The 8034-nt window shown below is 51.9% G+C and overlaps 1 pseudogene; it reads left to right on the plus strand.

Annotated features, from left to right (window-relative positions):
• Positions 1-3332: 3332 nt before the first annotated feature.
• Positions 3333-3683, plus strand: LOC121493339 (annotated as a pseudogene).
• The last annotated feature ends 4351 nt before the right edge of the window (positions 3684-8034 follow it).

The following is an 8034-nucleotide window of genomic DNA, read 5'->3' on the forward strand; positions in this document are numbered from 1 at the left end:
CCCTACGGTGTTTTTCAGTGACACTCTCTCCCACTCTGAGACTAAGATATTCCCTCCTTTCCTCACACCTCCCACAGTCCCTCCTGCCCTCACTGCCAGCTAAGCTGAAGCCATCAAATGGGAATGGGATCTTTCTGAACTTCAGGCCCTGAACTGACACAGGTCCCCACCTGGCACCCATTCCCCTCCACTTCAGGCTCTCCCATTCTGATCTTGGTCTCAGGCACCCACTTCCCACTGCCCTCCCCTTGCTGGCCTCCTGTACCATCAAACTCTCTCTTTCCCCTGGGTCAGCACTTTCCAAAGAAAGGTGAAAATGGTCCCTTGCTCCCAAGCCCCCTTTACCTCCTCCTTCCCCTTTCCTTTCTCTTTCCCCCACAGAAACCTAAACCCTCCACTCCCTTTCTTCCTTCCCTGTCTTTCCTCTTGCTGCCCTCGCAGGGCTGTGTCCCCACTCTTAATTCTTGCTAAGGTCACCCACAAACCCACAACCTTCAGGCGACCCAATCCAGTGGTCAGTTAATGGTTTCACTGAGCTCCACAGCAGCACCTGAGTCCACCACTCCGCTTTCTGGAAACTCCCTAACATTTCTAGATCTCAGGATCCCGAGTTCTCCCTCACAGACCACTCCCTCCCAGTGCCCTTTGCAGTCCCCATACCCTCCTTCAAACTGGTGCATAGTAGGTGCTCACTAAGTAATTGTTGAGTGAGAAGTGAGCGGTAGGGGATACAGTTACTGTTGGTGCACAGACCCAGAGCCAGTCCCAGTGAAGGAAGGATTCCTGAAACAAGTGAGGTCTGACCAAGACTTGCTACATACCCTACAAGAGGAGAAGGCCTTTGAATTTCCTCAGCCAGGCATCATTCTGCAGGAATTTGGCTTGGGGCCTGACAAGCCTGTGACCCAGACCCAGCTAATCGCCCCCCCCCCCCCAGCCCCTGGCTTCAGTGATTGGCTCAAGCATTGGCACATGACCAAGCCAGGCCAATCAAGGCCCTTTCTGGAACTTTTTCAGAAACTCTTAGGACAGAACCTCCCTCTGAAGATCAGAAAAGCCTGGAGCTTCTGGGGCAGGGCCAGGTACTGGGGGATTTGCTCAAGGTCCCAGGGTCTATGTTGTATGTGGCCCAGGCACCTGAGAGAGGGGGCCTCGCTTCTCCAGCCCCTACCTGACCTGTGGAAAGAGAGGGCTGAGGCCTGATGGGATGTTTAGATCTCTCCCCACACCCTATAAACCAGACCTGAAATCCTAGCCTTATAGATGGAGCAATTTGAATTTTTGTTAGGATTCAAAGACTCCTGGGGCACCTGGGTGGCTCAGTCAGTTAGGTGTCTGCCTTCTGCTCAGGTCATGATCCCAGGGTCCTGGAATCAAATCCTACCTTGGGCTCTCTGCTCAGCAAGGAGTCTGCTTCTCCCTCTGCCTCTGCCCCTCCTTCCTGCTTGTTCTCTCTCTCTCTCTCTCTCATGCTCTTTATCTCTCACTCTCTCTCAAATAAATAAAACCTTAAAAAAAAGACTCAAAAACTCCTGACTGCTACAAATAATTAGACATTAACCTGGTGCAGAACAAGGGAAAGAATATGTAGGCAGAGGAAATGGCACCCTCCGCTCTCCTGTGAAAGACTTAACGATAATAGCTGGTATCTTTGGGATGTACCTGTGTGCCCATTCTGCTCTCAGCCTTGAAATCCTGAGCTCATTCAGTCAGCCCAATAATCTGTCTGGTGAACTCACTCCTGACTGTTCACCCATGCCTTGCAGGTAAGCAAACTGAGGCACCTAGGGATGAAGTAATCTGGCCAGTGGAAGGGCCCGCACGTCTCAGCCACACAGCTCTGCAGTCTCACTTTGTCAGAAAATTCTGCTGGGCAAGGGATAGCTTCCCCGCATCTGGAGCCAGGCAGAGGACAAAGGGAACGGTGGCTGGGGTGCAGAAACAGCCCAGAAGCCAGTCCTGGGAGGGTTTGAGCCCCTAAGACTATTCAGAAACTGGAACTTGCAGGAATTTTAGCCATCCCAGAAGTTTTTCACCTGCAAGCTGTGGATAGAATACAGGGGGACCGTGAATCTGGGAGGATAATTATAGCTTTATGAACCTTTAACTGAAATCCAGCATTTTCTTCAATTACGAATGTAGGTGGTATTAGCAATGGCTGCGACTCTGTCACTCATAGAATTCATGATACTGTCTCATCACGCTACAATTGTTGGAAAGATCTCAGAATAGCATGTGCACTCATCTCCCAAACCACAAGAGATATTAGACCCATTGCCAGATCTTGTTATTTAATGTGTTAATAACTCAAAAAATAACTCAAAATGAATTATAGATCTAATTGTAACAGCTAAAACTATGAAACTCATAGGAGAAAACACAGGAGCAATTGGTGATCTCAAGTTAGACAAAGGCTTCTTAAGTACATTCTGAAAGCACAAGGAACAAAAGTCAATAAATCAGATTTCATCAAAATTCAAAATTTTTGTGTTGTAAACAATACCATCAAGAAAGTGAAAAGACAAAAAAATTTTTAAAAATTTTAATTAAAAATTTTTTTTAAAAATAAAAAGAAAAGAAAGTGAAAAGACAGCCCACACAATGGGAGACAATATTTGCAAATTATGCCCAGTAAGAGACTTTATCTGCAATATAGAAAGACCTCTCACAACTCAATTATAAAAAGATGAATAACCCAATTTTAAAGTGGGTGAAGTATCTGAATAGACATATCTCCAAAGAAGATCTACAAATGGCCAATAAGTGCATGAAAAGATGCTCAGCATCAGTCATCAGGGAAATGCAAATCAAAACCACAATGAGATGCCACTTCATACCCACTAGGACGGCTAGAATAAAAAAAAAAAAGATAACAGCCAGTGTTAGTGAGGATGCGGAGAGATTAGACCCTCATACACCGTGGCTGGGGATGTGAAATGGTGCAGCCACTTTGGAAAAGTCTGGCAGTTCCTCAAAAACTTGAATATAGGGGCGCCTGGGTGGCTCAGTCGGTTGGGCGTCTGCCTTGGGCTCGGGTCATGATCCTGGGGTCCTGGGATCTCCTGGGATCGAGCCCCCACATCAGGCTCCCTGCTCCGCGAGGAAACTGCTTCTCCCTTCCCCCGTCTCCCTACACCGCTCATGCTCTCCCTATCCCTCCCTTTCAAATGGATAGTCTTTTTTCAAAAAAAAATAGAGAGTTACTATATGACCCAGTATTCCCACTCTTAGATGTCTAACCAAAAGAATCTAAAATACTTGTTTGCACAAACACCTGTACATAAATGTTCATAGCAGTATTACTTACAGTAGCCAAACAGAAACAATCCATCATGTCCCTCTTGGCAGCCACGGAGGAGCAGCAGCCGCGTGGCCTGTGCTACCCCATGGCCATGGGCCCCAGCAAGGGTCACGAGGCAACCAAGAACACGAGCAAGCAGACACGTCATGGCCACAGTGGGCGCCTCACCAAGCGCACCAAGACTGCAGGACATGATCCAAGAAATGTGTGGCCTCGCCCTGTGTGAGCAGTGTGCCATGACACTGCTCAAGGTCTCCAAGGACAAGCAGGCCCTCAAGATCATCACAAAAAACTATGGAGCACACATCTGTGCCAAGAGGCCAAAGATGACCTGAGCAACATCCTGGCAGCCGCAAGGAAAGCAGCTGCCAAGAGGGATTGAACCCCCTCCACTCTGTACAAAATAAAACCATGTTTAAAAAAAAAAAAAAAAACATGTTTAGGGGCACCTGAATGGCTCATTCGGGTAAGCATCTGACTTTTGGTTTTGGCTCAGGTCATGATCTCAGGGTCCTACGATCAAGCCCACTTCAGGCTCCACGATCAGTAGGGAGCCTGCTGGAGATTTTCTCCCTCCCCCTCCGCCTCTCCCCCTCTGCTTGGGCTCTCTCTCTCTCTCTCTCTCAAATAAATCTCTAAAAAAAAAAAAGAAAGAGAAAGAAACGATGTCCATCAACCAATGAATGGATAAACACAATGTGATCTATCCATACAAAGGAATATCACTCATAAAAAAGGAAAGAAGCTCTAACACAGGAGAAAACATGGGTCACGGATGATCTTTGAAAAACATTATGCTAAGTGAAAGAAGCCAGTCACATGAGACCACGTTGTATATGATTGCATCTATAGGAAATGTCCAGAACAGGAAAATGTTGAGAGAGAAAGTAGATTAGTGGTTGGTTGCCAGGGGCTGGGGGAGTCGGGCAATAGGAAGTGACTGCTACTGAGTACAGCGTTGCTTTTTGAGGTGATGAAATGTTCTAAAGTAGATGGTGGTGATGATTGCACAGCTCTGCATAGACTGAAACCTATTGAATTGTACAGTTTAAGTGGGTAAATTGTATGGTGCATGAATTCTATCCCAATAAAGCTGTTTCAGCAGAGGTGATTAACAAAGAGGAATTGGGAGGAAGGAAACAGAGGATACATCCCACAGAGCCTGCCTGGCATTTCTGTCCGGTTTTTGTTTGCATCCCTCATTCTCAGGGAGAGGATGGGAGAGCCTCCCCGTCCAGCCCAGCACCAGCTGACTTTGCTAGGTGACGGTAGGAAGGCTGCCCCAAGGCTTCCCATCCCACAGACCCCCAGTTGGTCAGGTCCCTGTTGTGCAGTTAACAGAGGAGAGAGCTGAGCCAGGGTCTGTCAGCAGGGCAGGACTCAGGGAGGGAAGAGCACCCAGGCCCTTTCCAGCCCAGGCCACCTCACTCTTCATTTAAATACTGTCAGGAATAAAATCAGCTCCATGAGGTCTCCTCTGTACCCCCATGTGTCCGGGATCCCAGCCCGGCAAGGAGCCTCCCACGCAGCAGGGATGACTTGGTCGTGGGGTCAGCCTGGGACACCCAAATAAAACCGAATTAGAGCATAAACATATGGCAGGGAAATAAGCACTGAGCCTGGCTCCGGCTTCCCAGGTACCTGGCGGCTGGCAGATGCCACTCTCAGGCTGTCCTCGGGCAGCACCCAGGCATTTACACCCTCAGAGGAGGAGCGTTCCTGTCTGCCTTCCAGGCTTCCAGCATTCTGAGGGCCCACCCCTATCTGCGGCAGTGACAGCAGACAGCAGGAGTGACCGTCCCCTTCCCCACAGGACACTGGGTGAGAGAGCATGGACCAGCTAAATTCCCCTTGAGACACTGCAGAGGCTGGTGGGCCTGGCAGGTATGTGTGTGGCAGGGGTCTGTCAACACAGTCCTGGGGACAGGTCACTGCCATGGGGGCCACCATGGGGGCCAGGCTCAGGGGAGCCACGCGGAGGATGCAGGCTGCCCCCTTCCCTCCGGGACTCCATCCCCTAGTCACCCCTGACAGCCAGAGATGATCTCTGAAACACAGACTGGATCTTATCCTTCCAGCTTGCAACACCCCAGGGGCTTTCTGCTGCCCTCACCCCCCCCCCCCATGTGGCCCACCTCCCTCCTTGGCCTCCACTCTCTGCCTCTGCCTTGCCTCCTGCCTCCAGGGCTTTGCACTGGCCCAGGGCTATTCTCTGCCTGGAACAGCTTTCCCTGGATCTTCACAGGCTGCCTCCACCCCGCTCAGCTGGGGCCTCCTCAGGACGCTGGGCCAGCGCCCCACCTCCTGCAGCCCACCCCACGGCCTCCTCCCTGCTGCGCCCCATCTCGGCCTTATCTCCGTGACAGTTACAGTACACTCTGTTTCCGTTAGCACTCCCTCCTGGGACTCCACCCTGGCACCGCGGCCTGTCGTCTCTGCGCCCAGGTCTGTCCCGCTCACGCCGTGCTCCAGCCCCTGCTGTGTGCTCCTCGTGACGCCAGCTGGGGGGCTGCTGGGGGTGACGCAGGTGGAGGTGAGGCCTGCTGATCACCTCCTCCTTCCCTTACTGCCCTCCCAGCTGGCTCACTGGCCTGTGCCCCCACTGACCTGGCACACAGGGGGCCTCCATAAAGGTGGCTCCCAGGGGGATCCCTGGGTGGCTCAGGGGTTTATTTTTTAAAATTATTTATTTATTTATTCATGAGAGACAGAGAGAGGCAGAGACACAGGCAGAGGGAGAAGCAGGCTCCTGCAGGGAGCCCGACGCGGAACTCAATCCCGGGTCTCCAGGATCAGGCCCTGGGCTGACGGTGGCACTAAACCGCTGAGCCACCCGGGCTGCCCAGGCTCAGCAGCTTAGCGCCTGCCTTCGGCCTGCGTGATCTTGGAGTCCCAGGATCAAGTCCCACGTCGGGCTCCCTGCAGGGAGCCTGCTTCTCCCTCTGCCTGTGTCTCTGCCTCTCTCTCTCTGTGTCTCTCATGAATAAATAAATAAATAAATAATCTTAAAAAAAAAAGTGGCTCCTGGATGGGTGCCCCAGGAGGGAGGCATCCTGTTCATGGGAGACAACATGAATGACGTCGGGCCCTTTTACTCAGTGCCCAGCATTTTCAGAGCCAGTGGAGGAACCATACAGACCTGGGCCAGCCCCACTTGCTCAGCCGACCGTGGCCCTCTCCTCCACGAAGCCCCCCTGCACCTGCTTCCCCTCTGAGATGGGAGTCGAGCCTGTCCCAAATGGCTGCTTCGGAAATCTCATAAATTCTTAGAGGGAAAGGGAAGATGGTGATGGAGCCCATTCATTTACCTTCAGCCCCAGCCGACCAGAGTGAGCAACAAACCCTGGAAGCCCAGAGGGCCGAGTGGTCACTGACCTCACCCATGAGGAGGGCTGGCTCCGCACTCAGCTGATGGCTGAGCTGAGAAGTGACCCCTGACAGCGGAAACCTCCAAGGCACCCAGGAGTCCCTCCTACGACTCCTACCCACCTGCGCCGTGACACGGGGACACACTTCTTCCCAGTGTACTTAACCATCCTCATGGCAGTAGGGTGGGGACTGTTCAACAGGACTGGCCAGGAATGGGGGACCGAGCCCTAACAATAAATGAACCGTGCACAGGCACAGGCTACACCATGGATGACCTAGACAGCATGGGTGACCTTCACAGAACCATGCCGCGGGAAAGAAACCAGCCCCAGAAGGTCACAGGTGTCTGACGGCACTTACACAGAATGTCCAAAACAGGCAAATCCCTACAGACAGAAGGTGGCTTTGTGGTTGTCAGGCTCTGGAGGAGGAGAAATAGGAGTGACTGGCTCCTGGGTACACGCTTTCTTGTCTGGTGATGACAAAGATCTACACCCAGATAATAGACGCGGTTGCACAACACGGTGAGTGTGCTTAATGTCACCGCACTGTACATGTTAGAATGGTGAAAATGATTAATTTTGTTACGTGCATTTCAAACACACACACACACGCACAGAAGCACGCACGCAGAATTGAGGGACCAGAGTTGGAGCCCAGCCTTCAAATTTAGTGCAGACTCACTACAGGGAATGCTCGGCGGTAATGGGTGGCTTAGGGTGACCCTTGTCTAGACACAGCCTCACACCCCACACTCTGTTCCTCAGCATTCCTACCTATTGCTCCCATCCAAAAGACAAACCCTGGATTCTTGGGTTGTGACCCAAGGTCCCAGAGGAGGCCATGGCCGGTGACAAGGGGGCCTGACCACCAGCATGGTTTTTGTAGTGATAGTGAAATATCCATCTGGGCCGAGCAGCCCCCAGGTGCTGCCCTGTGCAGGGAGAGAGATGCTGCTCTTAGTGTGTTGGCTCCAGGCCTTTGCTCTTGTTCACCCCTCGGTGACCTCAGGCAGGCTCCTGGCTTTAATGACACCTCTACGGCGATGACTCCCAAATCTGTGTCTCCAGCCAGGAATCGGCGTGAAGTCCAGGCACCTGCTCCAGTCTGCCCAGAGTTGACCGACTGGCACCACACGCAGCTCAACGCTGAGCCCACCCCGGGGACATGCTCATGTAAAAACCTTGGAGGCACCTTGGCTTCTCTCTCTTTCTCTAAGTCCACATCCAGTGTCCTCTCTGCCTCCAGAAATGCATGGAATCCAGCCCCTCCCCTCCCTCCACTGCCTATACCCTTGTATGGCCTTGGTACCTCTCACCTGGACTGTCTGCTTCTACCCTTGACTTATGAGCACCAGAGGAAGA

This window comes from Vulpes lagopus, chromosome 6, assembly GCF_018345385.1.
Source record: "Vulpes lagopus strain Blue_001 chromosome 6, ASM1834538v1, whole genome shotgun sequence".
NCBI lineage: Eukaryota > Metazoa > Chordata > Mammalia > Carnivora > Canidae > Vulpes > Vulpes lagopus.